Source organism: Carettochelys insculpta, chromosome 2 (assembly GCF_033958435.1).
Source record: "Carettochelys insculpta isolate YL-2023 chromosome 2, ASM3395843v1, whole genome shotgun sequence".
Lineage (NCBI taxonomy): Eukaryota > Metazoa > Chordata > Testudines > Carettochelyidae > Carettochelys > Carettochelys insculpta.
The window spans coordinates 22,757,215-22,778,529 of NC_134138.1; the positions used below are offsets into that span (position 1 = coordinate 22,757,215).

Sequence of the window (21,315 nt, forward strand, 5' to 3'; positions counted from 1 at the left end):
GAAGTGCAGGGAGCAGAGGAAGCCACTCTACATAGCCTTCATCGACCTGACCAAGGCCTTTGACTTGGTCAACAGGGATGGTCTGTTCAAACTGCTCCACAAGATAGGCTGTCCTCCACGGTTACTCAAGATTATCCAGTCGTTCCACGAAGACATGAGAGGAACCATCCAATATGACGGCGCATTATCGGATGCTTTCAGAATCAGAAGCGGCGTCAAACAAGGATGCGTGCTTGCTCCTACATTGTTCGGGATCTCCTTCGCACTCCTCCTGAAGCATGCCTTTGGATCTTCAACAGAGGGCATCTTGCTGCACACAAGATCTGATGGGAAACTGTTTAACCTTGCAAGGCTGAAAGCTAAATCTAAGGTGCGGGAAGTCCTCATCAGAGACATGTTGTTCGCAGACAATGCTGCTGTAGTGTCTCACACAGAAGACTAGCTTCAAAAACTGCTGGATCAGTTCTCCAAAGCGTGCAAGGACTTTGGGCTTACCATCAGCCTAAAGAAGACAAACGTACTCGGTCAGGATGCTGCTGAATCCCCATCAATCAGCATTGACAACTATACGTTAGAGGTCGTCCACGAGTTCGTGTACCTCGGGTCCACCATCACTGATACCCTGTCGTTGGACACTGAGCTAAATAGGAGGATCGGAAAAGCGGCCACAACTCTGTCCAGACTCAGCAAGAGAGTGTGGAATAACAACAAGCTGTACACTCACATCAAAATGCAAGTCTACAGAGCCTGCATCCTCAGCACCCTCCTTTATGGCAGCGAGACTTGGACCCTGTATGCCTGCCAGGAAAAGAGGCTGAACACCTTCCACTTGTGCTGCCTCAGGCGCATCCTTGGAATATCATGGAAGGACAGAGCGACCAACACCGCCGTCCTCGAGCAAGCTGGAATCCCAACCATGCACACCCTCCTCAGGCAGCGTTGGCTCCGCTGGCTTGGCCACGTCCACAGGATGAATGATGGAAGGATTCCAAAAGACATCCTGTATGGTGAGCTAGCCTCTGGCAAAAGACCTCCCGGACGCCCCCAGTTGCGCTACAAAGATGTCTGCAAGAGAGACCTCAGAGAGGTAGATATCCAGCTGGACAACTGGGAAGAACTAGCAGACGACCGCAGCAGATGGAGGCAGGGGTTACACAAGGGCCTTCAGAAGGGCGAGTTGAGGATCAGACAGCTAGCAGAGGAGAAGCAAGTGCACAGAAAGCACACTAAGGACTTGCCAGACACCCACCACATCTGCAAGAGATGCAGCAAGGACTGTCACTCTCATGTGGGTCTTCATAGTCACAGTAGACGCTGTAAATGAAGTCCTCAATTGAAACTATAAAGGGCGCGATCCATAGTCTACGCAGACTGAAGGATGCCTACTATGCCGCCAAGTCCCAGGCATGCACACAATTAAATGAAGTATCAGTGTGGACACAGTGGCTTGATATCTTACAGCATGGCTGCCCTCTCCTGAGGTACAGCTAGCACTAGAAGACCTAGCCATAGAGATTAATCAGAAACACAGCAGTGTCAACTCACCCCTCTCCCCAGAGTGATCCAAGCCATGCACCACTGGTTTATTTTGGAGAAATTCTCTGGCTTATGTTATATAGTTTTCTCGTCAAACTAGAAAATTGCAATGTTCCATTCTGGGCCTGGAGTCCATGAATCCTTCCTCTCAGCTTTAACGGGCAGCCCTCACTGGGGCCAAAACTGGGGACACCTTACTAGGTGAAATCCTGGCCCCACTGAAGTCCAGTGGGGTTTTGCCATTGACCCAATGGAGCACACGATTTCACCCATTGTGCCTTGCAATTGGCTAAATGGCAGAGAACATGGTGATTTAGCTTCTAACCACCTACCTTCAACCAGGCCCTACCCTATGCAAGGAGAACTCTCATGCAGACTGACAGGTTATGTCCAAGCTCACCCCAGGGGAAAAGTGCACTGAACATTTCAACAAAAACCAGGCAGACAAAGGCCTTACCTCACTGCAAACAGCGCTTGATGCTCAGAAAGGGAGACAAACCAGAACCTCCATGAAGTCCACTAGGGACTTTGCTATTGGTATTGATCACAGGAAGGCACCTGGTGGGGCACTGATGGGGGGTGGGGGGTTGCCCTGTGGTTTAGCAGGGCCATGAACCTTTTAAATTGCTTCCCAAATTCCTCACAGAGTACTCCAGGCAGCATTGAGGGCTGGGTAGGGGAGGTGTGGCTTGGTCCAGGAGCAGCTGAGTGCCCTTTAGCTCCACCCCTTCCACCCAATGCCCTGCCCCTTTTTGGAAGCCCTGGAGCTCAGTCCTGTGACCAGTCCTGTTTGCTCAGATGCTATGAGGATGGGTGGCAGGATAAAACCTCCCAAAACCAGACAAAACATGAGAAGACAGACTAGACAAGACTCTGCAACTTTGGCTGGGGGCCTTGGTACATTCTGGGTATTTCAAAGACAGTGTCCAGAGTATTCTCTGAGCCTGTCAATTCCCTTACAACTGACTCAGCTTAAGGTGTACCGCTGCTGACTTGTCAATGTCAAGGTTTCACACTACAGCAACTGCTTAAAATCAACATGATTCAAATATACTCTGCATTTATGAATTCAACCTCTCAATATAAGTGAGTTGGACTTACTGCTTTCACCACTATGTGCTACAGCACAACTAGATTTCATTATGGTTCAGTCTTTTTCTTTCTGAGTCCCCCTCTTTCCCCAACATGCTAGAAAAACTCCGTGCTGCCACAACTACTGGCTTTTTGCACACAACACCAGTGACCGGCATTACTGCGTAGCAAGCCAAGTTGTTCAGGCTTTCGCTTCAGCCCTGGGTGTTGGAGTTCAGGGCCAGGGCTTCATCCCCATGTGACGGGGTTTCAGCTTCCTATCCTCAGCCCCAGCAAGTCTAACACCGGCCCTGTTTGGCGGATCCCCTGAAACCTTCTTGCACACCCCAGAGGCCCAGACTCCTGTTAAGCAGCACAGAATTGTGTCACACTGAACGAGCACAAGAATGGAACCCCTGACCTGGTCTATCCTCTCTATCTCGTATTGGTTATTTATGTAGATTTATAATACCAGCCCGCAAAAGGCACCTCTCCTAATATCTAGAAACCTCAGACAAGACATTTAAGAGTTAATACCAAAGCAATCTGCACCCCAGACAGCAGGTACTGATTAAACTTTACAAAACAAAAAAGCAGTCCTGTAGCACCTTAAAGTCTAACAATATTAGGTGATGAATTTTCATGGGACAGGCCCACTTCTCCAGATCTGGAGAATACTGATAACTGAGAACCTAGAGAAAGAGAATTAAAAAAAGATAGGGAAAAAAAAACAAACCAAAGAGAAAAACTGACCAATCAGCTAGATAGGGCAGAAAGGGGTCCGGGGAACAGAGTCTCCGCATGCGCCTATGAAGTGGGATGCCTGCAGTCACTGCAAATATCAAAGGTGGGGAAATTGTCCCTGTAATGCGTAAGATAATTGATATCTTTGTTGAGTCCGAGGTGACAGGTATCAAACTTGAGAATGCATTCCAATTCAGATGTCCCCCTTTGTAATCCGGTGTTAACAGCTCACTGTTGTAAAATGCACACCGTTAAGTGTTGAATATGGTCTCCTGCAAAGCTGAAATGCTCACTTACTCGCTTACGTGTACTCAGATTCCTAATGTCTGATTTGTGTCCATTCATTCGTTGGCAAAATGATTGCCCAGTTTGTCCAATATATATAGCAGAGGGGCATTGCTGGCATATATCACATTAGTGGAAGTGCAGACTAACACTGCTACCGCTCTGAGACTAATAAAACTTCAGAGCACAAGGAACATACTCACCGCCTTCCCTAAAAACTGCCTGAAGCAACATTCCTTGACAAAGCCCCTGTGCAAAGCTGATTCTTGCAGCATGCCCTGCAGGCTACCTGTGAATACGGCAGCCCTGCCAGTACCCTGCTTGCACCCTGGATTCTGTTCTACAGGTGCTGGTGTTGTTTCTGAGACCACATCTACACTACTAACTTCCGCCAGCAGAGCTGTCACTGAGTCGTGTGACAAGGCATAATCCCCAGCTGGCAGAAGGCTCTAGCAAGGACAGCCCTACAGGGTGGGGACGTGCTGGGCCTGGGGTAAATCACTTATATAGGGTCCCTCTTATTTTTTATGCAGGCAACTGGGGGAGGGGGAGACAACGCACCTTCATCAATGAGCAGAGCTCCCTATCCCCTGTGCAACTCATTCCTGGCCTCCTATCCGCTCCCAGACATGCAGACTGCATTACACAGTACACCCCCCCACCCAGTGTACCCCCCCACACCTGCTCCCTGCTCAGGATGCATTCACATGCCTAATTCGCCCCTCCCCTCCCCAAAACACTCATCAAAGTCAAACTGCCAGCCCCCATGAGTCACAAATCCTAGCACTCTCCAGGCGGTTTCTATTCCAAAACTTGCTTCATCTAATGGGGTTGTGATGTGATTGACTTATCTTTAGATATGTTAACTGAGGGAGGGGTGCATGCACACCACCTAGTTCAGTGAAGACAATGAGGTATGTCTGTGATTCATTCAGACACTGAGTACCTTGCTCTCGCTGGTACAGAAGGGAGCAGGTTGTTTTGTGGTGGGAGGAGGCAGCCTGTAACTGGGGGACCAGTGGGACACACATATGTCCCCAAATTTGGATCTCAGATGACTGCATTCCCAGGAATTCAGATGTTAACACTCCCATCTCTCTATGCCAGTCTTTCTTTCGCTGTCACCATTCCTGTCCTCCTTTTGCTTCTAGTGTCTGAGGAAGTGAGTTGTACCTCACCAAGGCTTATGCCCAAAAACACATAAGAACATAAGAACATAAGAATGGCCATACTGGGTCAGACCAAAGGTCCATCAAGCCCAGCATCCCATCTGCCGACGGTGGCCAATGCCAGGTGCCCCAGAGAAGGAGAACAGAAGACAAGTGATTTATCTCCTGCCATCCATCTCCTGCCCTTGTTATGAAGGCTAGGGCACCATACTTTATCCCTGGCTAATAGCCATTTATGGACCTGACCTGCAAAAATTTATCAAGCTCTTTTTTAAACCCTAATAGAGTCCTGGCCTTCACAGCCTCCTCGGGCAAGGAGTTCCACAGGTTGACTGTGCGCTGTGTGAAGAAAAATTTCCTTTTATTAGTTTTGAACCTACTACCCATCAATTTCATTTGGTGTCCCCTAGTTCTTGTATTATGGGAAAAGGTAAATAATTTTTCTATATTCACTTTCTCCACACCATTCATGATTTTATATACCTCTATCATATCGCCCCTCAATCGCCTTTTTTCCAAACTGAAAAGTCCCAGTCTCTCTAGCCTCTCCCCATATGGGACCCTTTCCAAGCCCCTAATCATCTTAGTCGCCCTTTTCTGAACCTTTTCTAATGCCAATATATCTTTTTTGAGGTGAGGAGACCACATCTGCACGCAGTACTCGAGATGTGGGCGTACCATAGTTTTATATAGGGGAAGTATGATATCTTTTGTCTTATTATCTTTAAGGTGCCGCCGGACTCTTTCTTATGTAAGCAATTCAGAAAGGTTCGGTTTACAGCTCATCGAACGGTGGGTGTCAGTAGAAACCCGCCACGGTTCTTCTGTAATTTGCCAGTCTGTGGAGGGGGTGGGGTGCGGGCCAGGGTGTAGCAAGACACTAGGTCCTGGTACTGTGTGAAGGGGAACCTCAAGGTTGGAGCCTGCTGCTGGAGAGCTGAAAAAAGCAAGGGGGACCCTGAAGCAGGGGGTGATAAGGGTGAAGCTTGGTGGCAAGGACTTCACACCCCCTCCCCACTCACACTCAGTGCTGGGAGAGGGGAGAAAAGACAGTGGAAGGTGAGGTGTGGGATGGGGTGCGAGGGGACACCAGCGCTGGGAGGCGGAGACTAGCTGGCACTAACCTGTACTAGGAGGGGGCTCCTGTGCAGCACAGCTGGCCTGACAGAGGGTCCCACTCCTGGAAAAGGGAAGGGTCTGTCTGTCCCTCTGAGGAAGAAGCCTGGAAGGGCAAGACCAGGATCAGCCTGCTCTGCACAGGCAGCTGGAATGGCACTAGTGGATGGGATATGGGGAGCATTAGCACCCACTGGCAGCCAACCAGCGACTGACTGGGATCCAGCAGAGCAGAGACTGAGTAGCCTCAGCATGGAAGGGTTGCAGGCAAGGAAAAAAAAGAAGTCAGTGCCATGCTGGGGGCCTGTGTGTGTGTGTTGGTCCCAACCCTGCTGCCGGTGCCAGGACCCCTGAATGTCTGAAATGCGGGGCCCCCAAAATGCAGGCCCTGGGGCGGTTGCAGGACGGGTGCTAGTGTAGATGCTGTTATAATGGCAAAACTGTGCTTTTCTTGCAGGGCGCAGGGAGGGGAATGGGGGTGGCCTCCTGGTAGCTTTGCCAACACAGGATACTGCAGGGCAACCTAGGCCAGCGAGGGGGCCGCAGGAGTGGCCTCCTTCAGCTCAGTGGGCTGTAAAATCGTCATAACCAAGACGGTCTCTGGCAACAGGCGGGTTTTGCAAACTGGGCTTGTGTGTCTAGAATTTGCAGGGTGTGCCCCCTGAACCATAGCAGCGCTTCGATTGGCTGCAGAGGGAGCACACGGCTCTTGCAGGCTATGTTGTGCGCAATCAACACGCACCTTACTTAGCATGCCCTCACTTGAGTAACGCTGGTAGGAAAAAAACAACGCAGGGTGGAAACGAGCAGGAACAGAACCTCTTGTAGGCCAGATTCAGAATCCCAACAGGCGACAGGGGGCCCACCACTGGAATTCTTATACCAATAAATGCTTCTACTGGAGACAGGGCCCTGCAAACAACACCCAATACAACTCTCTTCCTCTCTTCCCCACACACAGCTCGGTTTCTGTTCCGAGACACTCACAGAGCTCCTCAGTTCCGAACGCTAATTTCTTCCTTTTAGGTGGCTGCACAGAGCTTGGGTCTGTCTCCTGGTGAGAGGTCCTCAAAGGTCTCGCTTAAAATAATATCACTCACAGCTCTCTGGGGTGTCAGCATTTCTACAGGAGCGAAAGGATGAAGACCCCAATTCTGCACATACCAGGCTAGGTCACATTATTATTCAAATCCGACTGACTGACTGATAAATCCCCTTGCAAACCTAACTCCACCTGCCTTTTCATGCAACCATCCTACTGTAGAGCATTTTTCATCCTGATCAATGGAAGGCACAGGAGGTAAGAAAGGGAGAGCAAAACAAATGAAACAGAGGGGGAAGTGACTGAGGAGTTCCAGTGAAGGAAGGACAGAGACTTGAAGTGATGAGGCTACAAGTGGGTAATGATCATACATCTGCAACCCCATAAAACAGGAAGTCTCTGTAGACTGGCGGGAATCCAGGAGGAAGCCGCAATCAAAGAGCACAGGCTCAGCACACAGGGAGAAGGTAGACAATGGGTCAGACTAGCACGTGGGTTAAAGGAGAACTTGGACAATTCGGAGAGCAGTATCCTGCATCAAATTCTGCTGCAGCTCCCTGCGGTGTCTAGCCAAGGGATGGAAAGAAGCCCCTCTTCTAAAAAGCGGAGTGCGCAGGTAGAGTCAAAGCAAGGTGCATTAAAACTGAGCAGTCAACTTTGTAGCAACCCCTGAGAGAAGGAGAAATGGTGCTCGGTTTCCTGAGGGCCTTCAACGTCAAAACACAAAGACACACTCAGTACGGTCAGATTTATGCAGCCAGCTTTTGTAAAGCAAACAACCAGCGCTAGGCACCAGTATCTCTTGGCTGTTCTGTGCCTGCACCCTTTTCTCCACAAACCTCCCTCTGGCATAACAGGGGACTCTGACACCGGGAGCTCTGCTGGTGCAGGCAGCAGTGATGTGTAGAACAGGCAGCTTGAATTTAGCCTCTGGTCTCTTTTCTCTATTGCAGAGCCTCAGATTAACCAGTAGTAAATTGGGGATGACAGTACTTACCGTACCAGGCTCTGTAAAATGCCTTGAAATCCTGGGATAAAAAGCACCATGTAACCAAACTACTGCTTGTGCCGGAGACTGCATTTGCATCTGGCTGGAGCAGAATACTGCACACGTTAGAGTAAAGGTGAGGGGGGATACTTTCAAAAAGATCTAAGTGATTTAGGAACCAAAATATCCTTTGCTAAAGGGCCCATGTAATTTAGAAACCATGTTCATTTTTGAAAAGGGGACTTCGGTACTTTAGAAAATATTATCCTCACCTGGGATGGCAGCTTGTCATTTCCTACAACTATATGGAGGTGGTCAAACTGTGGCTCTTTTATGGCTGGAGCACCTCCACCTCTGCCCACAAGCCTGGGAGGAAAGGTGTTCCAGGCTTCAACCCTGCGGTGGGGCTTCTGCTAGATACCATTGGAACCTCCTGAAACTGGAGGGAGGGGCACAACTTAAAGGTTTGCCCCCTGCCAACGATTTGAGTCACATCTCCTCATGTCAGCCTCACCCCGGCTTTATCCTTAGGGCTCCTCCCTGCAGCTCCCAGGTATTACAGCTGCATGGAGAGGCAGTAGAAAATAGCTGGAAGCTGCAGGGAGAAACCACTGCCTTACCTCTGGGGGCAGAGGTGGCAGCAAAAGCAGCAGCTCTCCCTGCAGCTCCCAGCTGTTTGCTCCAGCAGCTGTCATGCAGGGTGGGGGACTGGCCACACCATGTAATCGAGTGAAGCCACCGAACACTGGCCAAAATATGGGGGGACAGGGGGGACATGACCCCATGTGTCTTCTCTAGCTTCTCCCCAGCAGACCCTCTGGGCTCCAGCCCTCTGGGACATGCCTGCTAGGGCTGAAGCCAGGGCAGCATGCCCTGGTTTGCAAACTTCTCAAGACTGTTGTATGCGGCTCAGAGGGTCAGAAAGTTTGGCCACCCTGAAACACACTATATATGAGTCATTCAAACTGTTCTAATTATATCCACTAGCCAGCCACCAAAACCACAGAGCCTTCATGGAGAAATCTTGTCCTCCACTCTTGCACAGCCTTTCAGAGAGACAGTGTGCACTAGCTTCAGGCTGTTTTCAAAACTTCTCAGTGCAAAGGAACAGATGAGAATTTACAAGGGTAAAACTATTTAGGGAAGTTGTTACGCTTCTCGGAAACTTTGCAAGGGGAGTCTATTATTTACAGAGCTGAGCAGCCGTTTGTGGAAGCCATTTGCAGTTCGCAGATTTAACCCACAGACATATTTAAGCGCTAACTTACTAATAATGGCCTATGCGACTGGAAAGCCCCTTTGATTAGCCACCTCAAACTCATAGCTGCACTGTGCAGCAGGGTGACACGCCTCTGAGCCTTATTTGAATAACTATACCTCTGAAAGTGCACAGGGGAAGCACCAGAAAGGGACTTCCGGTTGGAATCCTCTCCACCACAGAGAATACCCAAAAAGGTGAAGGTGGGTGGGGCTGGGATTTCCACACCCTTACCCTGCAGTATTTCCACCAAGCAACGTGCAAAGAGCTTTTAGCAGCTCTTTAAAAGCTCATTTTTTATCATCACTGCAACAGGCTAACATGTCAAATTAGAAACAAGTAGTCCTGTGGTACTATATAGACTAAGAGGTATTTTGGAACATAAGCTTTTGTGGGCAAAGACCCTCTTCATCAGATGCATGACAAAGTGGGTCTTTGCCATTATAACCCTTCGGGTTCGAGAGTCATAGTCATGTATTCACTGAGGCTGACTCTTCCCACTGCAAATATGCTGCAAGTGGAACCAGCTCTATTGCCTTCACACAAAAAAAACCCAAAAAACATAAAACATTTTGCTTTCCAGAAAGTCCAGATCTTATTGCCTGGGAGAATCTCTAATTTGACATGTATCAGAGAGGTAGCTGAGTGATTCGATATCTTCAAAACCAACAAGAAGTCCTGTGGCACCTTATAGACTAACAGGTATTTTGGAGCATAAGCTTCTGTGGGCAATCTCTGCTTCACAGGCAGACGCATCTACGTAACGAATCGGGGACCCTGTTAGAACACAGTTGTCCCCTGAGCTGGTAACAGCACGGTTTATTTTTGCAGCAAGGGTCAGACACAACAGTGCATATTTTATGCTGAATTGGTGCTAAAACCTTGAGCATATCCCATTATGGGATAAAGTTAACTTCCCGCTTATATTACTACAGGGAACAGTTATAAACTGGATCCTGCCACACTGCTCTAGAGGTAGAACAGGCAGGGACACTTACAAAATACAGAGATTCAAATCACAACTGGTGAACAACACAAAACTAGTCTGAGAAACAAGCATGAAGACATGAATGCCCATGCCAGCCTTTTCTCCTGTACATGACTCCATCGCTCCCCTACTCAAACACTATCCTCAGCGTCTTGCCATCCAAGTCAAAACTGGTCTGCTTGGTTTTTAAAGCTCCATGACTGGTACCAACTTCTTCACAGATTTTTGCTCCCTCCCAGCCCTCTCCACTCATGTAAGGCCAACCTCCATTTGGTCCCTTCGCACAGCTTCGACACGGGTGACTCCAGAGGAGTCTCCTCCGCAGCATCTGACATCTCCTAGTTGCCCTGTATTGCTTCAATTCAATTCTTCAGCTCTTTGCAACTGTCACCTTCAAACCTACTTGTTCTCCCATGTCAAAGCTGTTTCAAGGTAAGTGGGGATGGCTTGGCCACATGCTCAGAAAACCATCATCAGCACAATCCATCAAATTCTCACAAGAAACCCGCAAGGAAAATGCAAAAAGAGGAAGACCTCGGACAACATGGAGGAGATCTACTGCGACTGAAGGACAACAACTCAGGTATTCCTGGGGTCAGTTAGAAGTTTTGTCTCAAGACAGAGTGAGGTGGAGGAGACTTGTAGATGACCTATGCTCTACCTGGAGTACAACGGGTTAAGTCAAGTAAGTCACATGCAACAACTCGTCATGGAAGCCTAGAGAAGAGGCAGAGAATATAAGAATGATGTTCCACCCATTACACTACATAGTGACTAGTCGCAGAGGTGCAGTTTATTAGCATTTGTGAGTACAAGTATTTCCATACAAGACTAAAGAGAAAGAAGCACAAAAGGAGAATCTCTTGCTGATGGTTTTAGAGAACAAACTTGATTTTCAAATAAAACACACCAACCTACAGCTTAACCTCAAGCATCAAGCGTTCATGAGGTACAAACAATTCTGCCACTCTTTGGTTGTGCTTTTGCAGCCATGTACACAGCATGGTTCCAGATTAACTGGGCCACCTCCTTTGTATTTATGCAACAATTCAGATTATATAATGGGCATAGATACCTGGGACAAAATCTTATCCCACCTCTAGTCAGTAAGAGTTTGGCCAATGTCGTCAATGGGACCAGGATTTCACTTCTTCTTGTACATTAAATGTAATATGCTCCTGATGAAACAACTGTCTCCTTACCAGCTTCTAGACTCTCTGTGTCACTGTTCTGGAGAAGGGAATAAGGAGCTGAAAAGTTAAAAAAAAAAGCCACTAACTGTCAGTATTAAAAACATCTCTTGAATAATATTCAACAATACTTCAGCTCATCTAGCGTTTTCATCTGTGGATCTCAAGGCACTTTAAAAATATTAATTAATAAAACCTTCCCATGCCCCACGTGAAGGAGGTAAATATATCACCATTAACTAAAGAGTCGTATGACTGGAGGGACAAAGAAGTGACTTGCCCAAGGACCCAGACAGGGGCAAAAGATAGGATTGCTAACTGCCAGCTCTGTTTTCTAGCCACTGGACAACTGCCTCATATATTTTAATATATCCTTTTGCTACAGCACATTAAGTATACCTACACAAACTCTACCTAATGGTCACCCAGCTTGTCTCATGTTTCACTTTTTCCAGACAGATCTGTTAAGAAAACAAAAAGAAAGGAAACATTAATAGAGAAGTAATATCAGAGGATATCGCTGGGACAGTAATAATGCAGCATGACAGAGGCACTGGATGGGAGAATCATAGGAAAAGTATCTTGCTGTAAAAATACACACTCACTAAAGGAATGGGAGCCAGTCCCAAACCCACAATAAAACAGGAGTACAAGCCTCTTTTTGACTGTCTGTTAAGGAACTTGTTATAAGCAGCTGTTTTAAAGTGAGAGATATGAATCACATCTGTGCATTTCCTCACATCAAAGGCTCCATTGACTTAATTAGGTTCAAAGGCAAAACTGATTTCATGGGAGTGGAATCATGTCCTGATATTTATTGGTGACGATGGCTACAATATCAACTCCATACAAAACCCCACTGTATCTGAGGGCTTAACTCAAACATACTTCTTTAAACACAGAAAGCCTAGGATTTTTGCAAGCACAGAGGATAAGATATTAGATCCCAATGAGGGGACTGCTCTTCTGAGTGAGCAAAAGAAGGTCTCCAGTGTGTTAGGATGGGGTCCATTCATTAACTGTGTTCATTTACATTTCCAAGTTGAACGAGTTTGTTATGTCAACTGCTTCACCAAGCAACTGGGCTAAAATCTAGCACCGTATTGTATTGGTCAGAATATTTTATTGCTGTAACTACAGTAGTAGAATGCTCATAAATTGCTCGAGATAGACTGACACAAACAGATTGTGTGCAAATACCCTGCTGATTTGGTGCCAAGTGCCTTCTAAGACCTGACTTCAAAAGTCCCAGAGGAACAGTGTAAGTAAAACTAAGTACTAGAACCTTGGTGTGAACAGTAACTGAGCAAGTTCCTCTGGTCTGACAATGTTCCATGAAAGACACACACACACACACACACACACACAAACCCCCTCTAGTTAAGGACCAACACGGCCCATGCCAGCACAAAGGCCAAGACAGCCAGGCATTTAAGAAAAAGAATATCCTTATCTTTGAGCACATCAATAATCCCATTACTAGTCAGCAAAGCACTTAAAGCCTTGTCTACATGTAACTACATGGGACAGTGAACCACACTGTCTTAACTATAACAGTAGAATTAAAGTGCTGCAATCTCCTCCCTTGGACTCCAGTTGTGGACACAGCCGCAGCAATGTAAAAAAACAAAAAAAAACCCAAAAACTTATCAGTATACAACTTACTGACTCCACTTTAAAGGGAATAAGCTGTACTGGTTCTCTGTTATATCACTAGTTTTATCCACAGGGCTTGAATTGTTCACTAAGAAGGTCATTAGCACCACCTTAACAAAGGATATTTACAATTATTTTTGTAAATAATTAAGGGGCTGGAACACATGACCTATGAGGAGAGGCTGAGGGATTTGGGCTTATTTAGTTTACAGAAGAGAAGCCTGAGGGGTGATTTAATAGCAGCCTTCAACTTCCTGAAGGGGAGCTCTAAAGAAGATGAAGAGAAACTGTTCTCAGTGGTGTCAGATAATAGAGCAAGGAGCAATGGTTACAGAAGGAGATATGTAGGTTGGATATTAGTAGAAACTACTTCACCAGAAGGGTGGTAAAGCACTGGAATGCGTTGCCTACCGAGGTGGTGGATTCTCCATCCCTAGAGGTTTTTAAGTCCCGGTTTGACAAAGTCCTGGCTGGGATGATTTAGATGGGGTTGATCCTACGTGAAGCAGGAGGCTGGACTAGATGACCTAGGATTCTATAAATCTATGAATGAATAAAGTGACCTATCCACAGCTACCCAGAAAGCTAGCAGGTGACCTGGAACAGAACAAGATCTCCTGCACCCCAACCTAGTAAGACAACTGCATCCACACTAGGAGTTATACGGGTCTCTCTCTCTCTCAGTAACAGCAGTTAACCAAAACAGTTATACTAATACAAAATTCATGTGTAAAGCAGCCTAAAGCACGTACTTTAAGCACAAACCTAACCACAGACTCTTCCATTGCTTTGGTGAAAAGAGCTGGGATTACTCATGTGCTTAAAACTGAGAATGTACTTAAAAGTTTTACTGAAATCAGGGCCTAAAACATGTACTAAGCTGCACTCCCTGCAACATTCAGACTGCCGTTTTTCTGACTGTCTTGTTCCTAGTCCCTGCTGGCCTGAGAGAGAGAGAGACTGGAAAAAGAAATGAGCCCTAAATTCATATGGCAAACCAATTCATTACATCAGTAGGTCACTGGGTCAGGACACTTTCCAGGCAATGCACTGTCTACAGCCAAAACAGCAGCCACACTTCAAAATGACTAAAATAAAACTAAACTATTCTTTTTTCAAATATCACATTAACGTAAGCAACAACTAAAAGAACATTCTTAACCTTTCACACCCATAAATATATGACCTTTCCATCCTCTGACTGTGTTTTGGCAAAGTGTGCTCTGCCACAAAATTAAAAAGTCAAATCTCTAAAGAGGACTTTCTCAACATGTGAAATCCCTAAAAGCGGGGTGGGGGCAACACCTAAAGGGTCTCCCATGGGGCTGAGACATAGCTCTTGCCTCCATCAGAGTTTCACAGAGGTACTCATGGGGGGAAAAACCCCAACACCTCCACAATTTCACACTCAACAAAAGAAGAGAAAAATCCCACGTATGAATCACGTGTCGTACTCTCCCCACTACCTTGCCCCTGAAATCTTTAATGAAGAGTCGCTGAACCATTTCACATGAGCTATTGCAAAAACTCCCCAGACCAAAGAATGACAGGTTTGGTTTCTGAGGTAGCTGTACCCCTCCCCCCCACCACAAAATGGACATGTAAACTATTTTTCAACAAAAAATTATGCATGAAACATTCCTGACAGAACACTGGCGCGTTGGTAGTATGTCAGCCGTTGTGAAAGGTGGGTAGCAAAGCTTTTTGTGCATAAACTGCAGACCATTCTCATTGAGGGCCTGAAAGAAATAGAACATTCATATAGATCAAAAAGGGACAATTACTGCATTAAATAAAAATATGCCTATGTACTACTGGAAGCTATTATCTTATCAAATCTCCAAGTCCAAGAAGGGCGGTCCAGGCCCTCCCTGCTCTCAATTAGAACAGCTCTAAGAAAACTCAGAGGTATTATTGGTCATGAAGTGGTTGGTTCCACAGGGGGAATTACGACTTTTGGGTCAGTTCAGGACCAAATGCCTCACAACCCATCTCAGCCAGGAACTGAACCTGGGATCTTCAGCACCAAAACCACAGCCCTCCCCCACCTGAGCCAGAGCAGTAATGCCTCACTAAGGAGCAGCCACTAGAGGGGGATGTTACACATTGAAGTCACAGTGTTATACTCCCTCCCTCCCTCCATTCAAAACTGAGGGTCTGACACAACTGGTGATTCAAACTTAAAAGAAGAGCAAAAGCCCCTTGTAATATTGGCTCAAATGTCAGGGATCTCTCTACCAGCAAATGAAAAAAATCTGGGTCCCATCCCTACCATAATCCTAAAATTCTGAGCAACTGTCAATCTGCAACCAAGTGACAACTAGTAAATTCCAAGATGTCCACTTACCATTGTTATACTACAGCTGAACCTCTCTAATCCGGCACCATTGGGACCGGCCCGATGCCAGAGAAGACAATTTGCCTGAATACAGGAGGTTGCATTGTCTAACAGCACTACCAACACTTTCACTGCTTACTGGGCTCTTAGAAGACATTCAGGGGTAAATTACAGCTAAATAACAGCACAGAACAGTGAAAGCCAGGACTGGTGGCTGTAAATAAACTTTACTGGACTACAGGAAACCGGCCACACCCATGATAAGTGTCACCCAGCTAACTAAAATCATGCTGGATTGCTATCTTACCGGATGAAAGTGCTCCAGATTAGAGACATTCAACCTGCACCATATAAGATTAGTTTAAGGGGGCATGGTTCTGCTGGCTCTCTGCACGCAGAGGTAATCTCTGGAGGGACAGTCCAGTGGTTAGAGCACTGACCTGCTAAACCCACCATTGTGTGCTCAGTCCTTGAGGGGGTCATTTAGGGATCCGGGGCACACAGATTTAAAAAAAAAATTGCCAGGGATAGTGATAGGTCCTGCTGTAAGTGCAGGGGTCTGTACTCAATGACCTCAAGTTCTCTTCCAGCTCTATGAGGTAGGTCTAGCTCCATAAAATCTCATGACATTCCTACCCATGTGGGATTTTACCACTAAAGACAACAATGCTTGTTTGTTCTTTCTAGCAGCACTTCCATAGGTTCCAAAGTCAGAACAGCTCCTTATGATAATCTAACGTGAATTCCTACATAACATAAGGCACACAGAATTGCACCCAGTAATACGCACAGCAAGCCCAATAACAAATAGGCAATCTCGTCTTGAAAGACTGGGAATTTAATTGAGATGGGAGGCAGTGTGCCTAATGAGTAGAGCACTGGACTGAGGCACAAAAGACCTGGGTTCTGTTCCTAGCTCTGCCTACTGAATGAGCTTGGGCAACTCACTTTCCTCCCTGTGCCTCAGTTTATCCAAGTGTAAAATGGAATTAATGATCCTGCTACCCTTTGCAATGTGCACTGAAAGGTCTACTGATTAAAAGGTCTTTAGAGAAGTTACATACACCTGCACCCTGAGTAGGATGAAGGGCTGTGTAGCGATTTGAGTGGCAAGTTCCAAGGAATTTCAAATACCATACCAGTGAGCCAACTTTCCAATCACTGACCAAAAATCTCTAAAGTAAGTGGCTGCCCTGCACTTCAGCTTTTCTTACTAAGGAGATCCACCAACTGTATTTTCTCTGGTTTTGAGGACCCACCATTAACCCTGATCCCCTCTACCCCACACCTTGTCCAGTCCCCCCCAATCACCTTGCTCAGTAGCTCAATCCCTTTGTTCTCACAGTCCTGCCCCTTTCTGTAGCCACAACCGGTCTCTCCCTCTCTGCAAATGAGCCACAATCACCACCAGACTGCTGACCACTCAGTGGTTCCAGCTTTTCCTCCAAGCCGCACTTCCCAGATCACATGACAGCACAGTGGTGACAAGAACCACCTCTGGGGCACCTGGGACCCACTGTTTGGGAAACGCTAACAATACCGCAACAGTCCCTCTGCAATGACAGACATTAAAACTGAACCAGGAAAGCTCAGCCTCTCTGATCTTTGCCAATTCCTGCGCCTTTATTTGTTCGCAAACACACTTCAGTGTATGGCTTTGACACACTTTTTGTTTCTTCTTTTTTTAAAAATACAATCAAAACGGCACTCAACAACCTTCATGTGAGACCAGCAGCAGATGAAAATGCGCCCCCCCCCCCCACTGTGAAGAGGAAAATAGAGGAATAATTTGAAATGACTGAACCGCAACTGTCATCCAGCACAAACCCAGCTTACCTAGGGCTCAGCTACTCTCCAGCGCACTCGTGCCTTGTGCAATGTAATCAAGCCTACCTAAAACTTAGCGTACAGAGCACTAGAGAGATGGAAGAAAGTTAGGACAATGGAAGAATGCCTCCCATCACTGTGATAAGGCCATGTCTACACCTAACTGTAGCATTTCAGCATGCACAATGACCACAGCAGACTCTGTGTGTGTGTATGCACACAGGAGGCAGTGGATAGGACAACTGACAAATTCTTCTGTCAAGCCTGCACTGCTTATATAGTTAAAATTAGATCATCTTAACTACCTCATTCACGGGTGTGGGTTTTTCACAATGTAGCTGAGCTGATATGATTCTCAAGTGTAAACCAGCCCTAAGTATCTACACTACCACAGTGGTGCAGTGAGGCAGATGTGCTGCTGAAGCATTTCCTAGTGTAGATATAATCAAACTTCTAGGAAAAAACTTCTTTCAGACTGACTGAAGACATAACCTAGCAGAGCCACTAGTGTAGGCAGATCAGTTCAGCAGAATAAATGGGAAAGGAGAGTTATCTGCAGTAAAAATCTCTCTCTCTACCAGGAAACATGTCTAGAGAAGTCACTTTATTTACATCAATTGTCATCATGTACTAACATTTATCAATAAAGGGTGATTGGGATTAGCAAAGGCACTCACTGCACCCATTGAAATCAACACAAGTCTTACTGCCGACATCAATGGGAGCCAAGTTAGACCAACACAAAGTGCTTATCAAAACCCTTTCCTTGAGACACCAGATGGCCTTACAAAGAAATACACTGCTCTCCCTGAAGTCAGTGTAAGATGGCTGAATAAGCACGGCTGGAGCTGGATCAGGCCTAGAAGTTTAAACCCATGTCTGTACTGAAGTTCACTGAACTGGTCCCAGTCTGGTTTGCAGGTATGCACATTTAGGTGAAGCGTAACAAGGTGGAACCCCCGCCCCCCCCCCTTAATGGCTGGAGAGCCTGGGGCTAATCAACTTCAATTACTAAAGAGGCACAAATCCTTTAGATCCAGTTATTCTCTATAAAGGTGGTTGTGGTAACGGGAGAGATTCAGGAAGCTGTGGCATAAGCACAGAATGGGGAAAGGCTGCTAAAGGGAAGACCTTGAGATGGGGGACCTGCCTAGGCTCAGAAAAGAGACTTCAAAGGACCCCAGACATGCCCAGGAGGAGGAAGAGAAACCCCATGTTGGGTGGACTTTGTTTGGGATTATGAGTTCTGTTTGCAGCTCATTTTACACTAATATTTTAACCAAGAAAATGGTCGAAGTGGAAGTTTTATTTAGCTAGTCCAAGAAAGGAAACTGAGGCACACTGCTTGTAGCATGACCCCAGGCCATCGGGGGGAGGGGCTGAGCATAGGAGGGCTAGCCACACTACAGTACAGCTGCAGTACAGATAGCTAGCTATCCTTATATCAACAGGGAGATGATGCATTTCACACGCAAACACATACGACAATAGCTGCATAAATCCTGAAGATCTCAAGCAAACCTGGACTCCAGCAGGACTCTTCATTGGCAGGTTCCCAGCCAGCCTGCAAAGTTGACCATCTTTTTAAATGGTGGGTAGCTATCGGGGGGGGGGCGGTACCAGATTTCCTAACTTACAGAAATGTGGTCCGATAGTCAAAGGTATTGTGCACCCACAGCCCAACTGTAGTCCAATGGGAGTTACGCAGGCTCAGCAACTCTGAAAAGAAGGCAGCCTCCTTAAATGCCTAAATATGACTGTGTGCTCTGATGCTGATGTCTGAAAATGGGGGTTTAAAGAGGCTGAGGAAATTTTGCTGCTATTAATGGTTGCTCACACAATTCTACATTCATATGACATGTTTTCTTCCTGGCAGCACTAAACATAGGCAACATTTACAAGCCCTCACCTCTGGGAGAGAACACAGCTGCAGCTCAGCACCACTACAACAGCTAGGCCAGGCAGCTGAAAGTGCAGGGTGGATTTAGGCTGATCTACTGTAATTACTCAAACGCACAGAAAGACAAGGCTCCAACCCCTAAACCATTTACTATGGGTACCAGATTCTGCTCTCCACAGTTAATAAGTTTGTCTTTCAGCCACTCTTGTAGCCTACCCTAGCTCCAGAGATAACTGCAGAGCTGTACAGTAGCTGCTAATTCAAGTGTATTTATGCACAGGAGCGTAAATATAGCTATCACCCAGATGTTTGCAGTCATTAATTATCTTCCGGTTTTGGTTAATGAGAGATGCTATCTCAGTTATACAGCAGCAGCCTTGACTCAGCACTTGGGGGAAGAAGAGAGATAGTGTTTGTTCATATTCTTCGAAGGTCAGTAAAGCAACACCCCGGAAGCGTTGTGTTGTAATGCCTGGCTCTGCTAAGCAAGGTACAGTGGCAAGGAGCTATATTTATACAGCTGTCTCAACAAGAAGACTCCCAGGAGTACATTTGATAGTCACTAACTCAGAACAGGGCTGTGGTGGAGCTGAACAAAACCATGCAATGTGCTTCAGGGTTAACAGCTCCATTGGAGAGACTGCATTTGGCAGTCGGTGGAAAATACGAGGAGCATTTAAAATCAGCTTATTTTTAAAGCAATTAAAAATAAGGCAGCCATTTAAAGAGAAGATTCAGACTAGAGGGAGAGACTGGTTTAACGGCTACCACAGACGACAAGGAGTCAGGAGATCTGGATTCGAATCCCAGCTCTGGCACAGACTTCCTTGTGAGACCTTTGGTAAGTCTCAACCTTTCTGTGTCTCCATTTCTCCATTTGTAAAACAGTGATCACAACTGCACACCTCAAAGCTGCAAGGTTTAATTTATTTGTTTCTTTGAAGGGCTTTGAGGACCTCAGATAAAGATCTCTACACAAGTGTAAAATATTACTATAGTGAATTAAGCTACTTGATCACTGGAAATAATTTCACACCCTCTATGTGGCAATTCAGGTAACAATTCCCATAGGGCTGTAGTATTTACCTTAAACAGTTGAGTTCCCACCTCCCTTATCTGCAGAACATTCAGCGATCAAAGAAACTGACTCCTTGAACTAGTTTCCAGGTCACCAATCTTGAGCTAGGCAGAACAACAAATCATCGGTAAAACTCTTTCAGCAGAATGATTTTGGAGCAGGAAGAATATTAATAAGGGCAAAAGTCAGATTCATTTACTCCATGTAAGCTTTTACCAAGTAAAAAAATCTGATGATTTGCTGCTAGTTATAAATCAGACACAGATTTGTCAAGACACTCTAAAACCCCTTCTATCTAACCGAGCCTCGCAAATGGAGATTTTTTTCAGCCCACCTGCTGGGAGCAGATGTCACAAATAAGCCCTCCTCCCCAGTGTCACCTTTCCATGCTGCTCTAATTGTGAAAGTGAAAAACAGCCTCCTTCTGTCTTTCCACTCTGGCGTTAATGGCTCTCCCCCTTGGAGGGTGCATGTTGAGTGTTCTTCAGATCCTTTATCAGAAACAAGGCCAGACGCTAGCCTCTCAGTCCGCAGGAAGAGGAAAAAACACAACCGTAGCATCTTTTAAGCCTGAAGGGTGGGGAAAAAGACATTGGCATGATCTATTCCTCTAGCGTTTAGGGCTACAACCATAAAAATGACATTCAAATGGAGAATCTCCCCCATGCTGTCCATCCAACGGGCCATGGATGGGTGTCAAACTTCGTAAGAGTTCATACATCCTGCAGCAGAAGACCGGGCAAATAAAATGAGCAAGAATCTCAGTATCTTTGATAATCTGTTTCAGTGACAGCACTATGCCTGCATCCCAGAAAAAAAAAAAAAACCAATTCCCATATGCAGGTCCTTTCTACTTTTAATCGGTCTAAGGTTCAGATGATCACCACACTCAAAGACATATTCTGGGTTTGGACAAATGTGTGCCACTCCCACTAGCTTTGCAGCAAGATCAATGTGGCAGTGGTCAGGGCAGGACTCTGGGGTGCATGATGTTGCACGTCTCCCCTCTCTCAAACATCCACACTATTTTTAATTAGTAATGATAATAAAATAAATGATATTTAAAATACCCATCTTGTATTCATAAATTCTTCACTAACTCTCGCTGCATTCCGCAACCCTGATCCAC

At 46.2% G+C, this 21,315-nt stretch overlaps 1 long non-coding RNA gene across 12 annotated transcripts in view; it reads right to left on the reverse strand.

Moving 5' to 3' along the window:
* LOC142009119 (uncharacterized) overlaps positions 1-21,315 on the reverse strand; it is a 267,936-nt gene that overhangs the window by 22,610 nt on the left and 224,011 nt on the right. For 7 of the 12 annotated variants that reach the window (XR_012644350.1, XR_012644339.1, XR_012644342.1 and 4 more), the window contains 2 exons: positions 11,791-11,848; positions 11,273-11,447 (listed from right to left, as the gene is read on the reverse strand). The exons of 2 other annotated variants lie outside the window; for them this stretch is intronic. This is a non-coding gene — a long non-coding RNA (uncharacterized LOC142009119). The remainder of the gene's footprint in view (positions 1-11,272; positions 11,448-11,790; positions 11,849-21,315) is intronic. 3 more of the 12 variants (XR_012644343.1, XR_012644349.1, XR_012644341.1) reach the window with 2 other exon arrangements.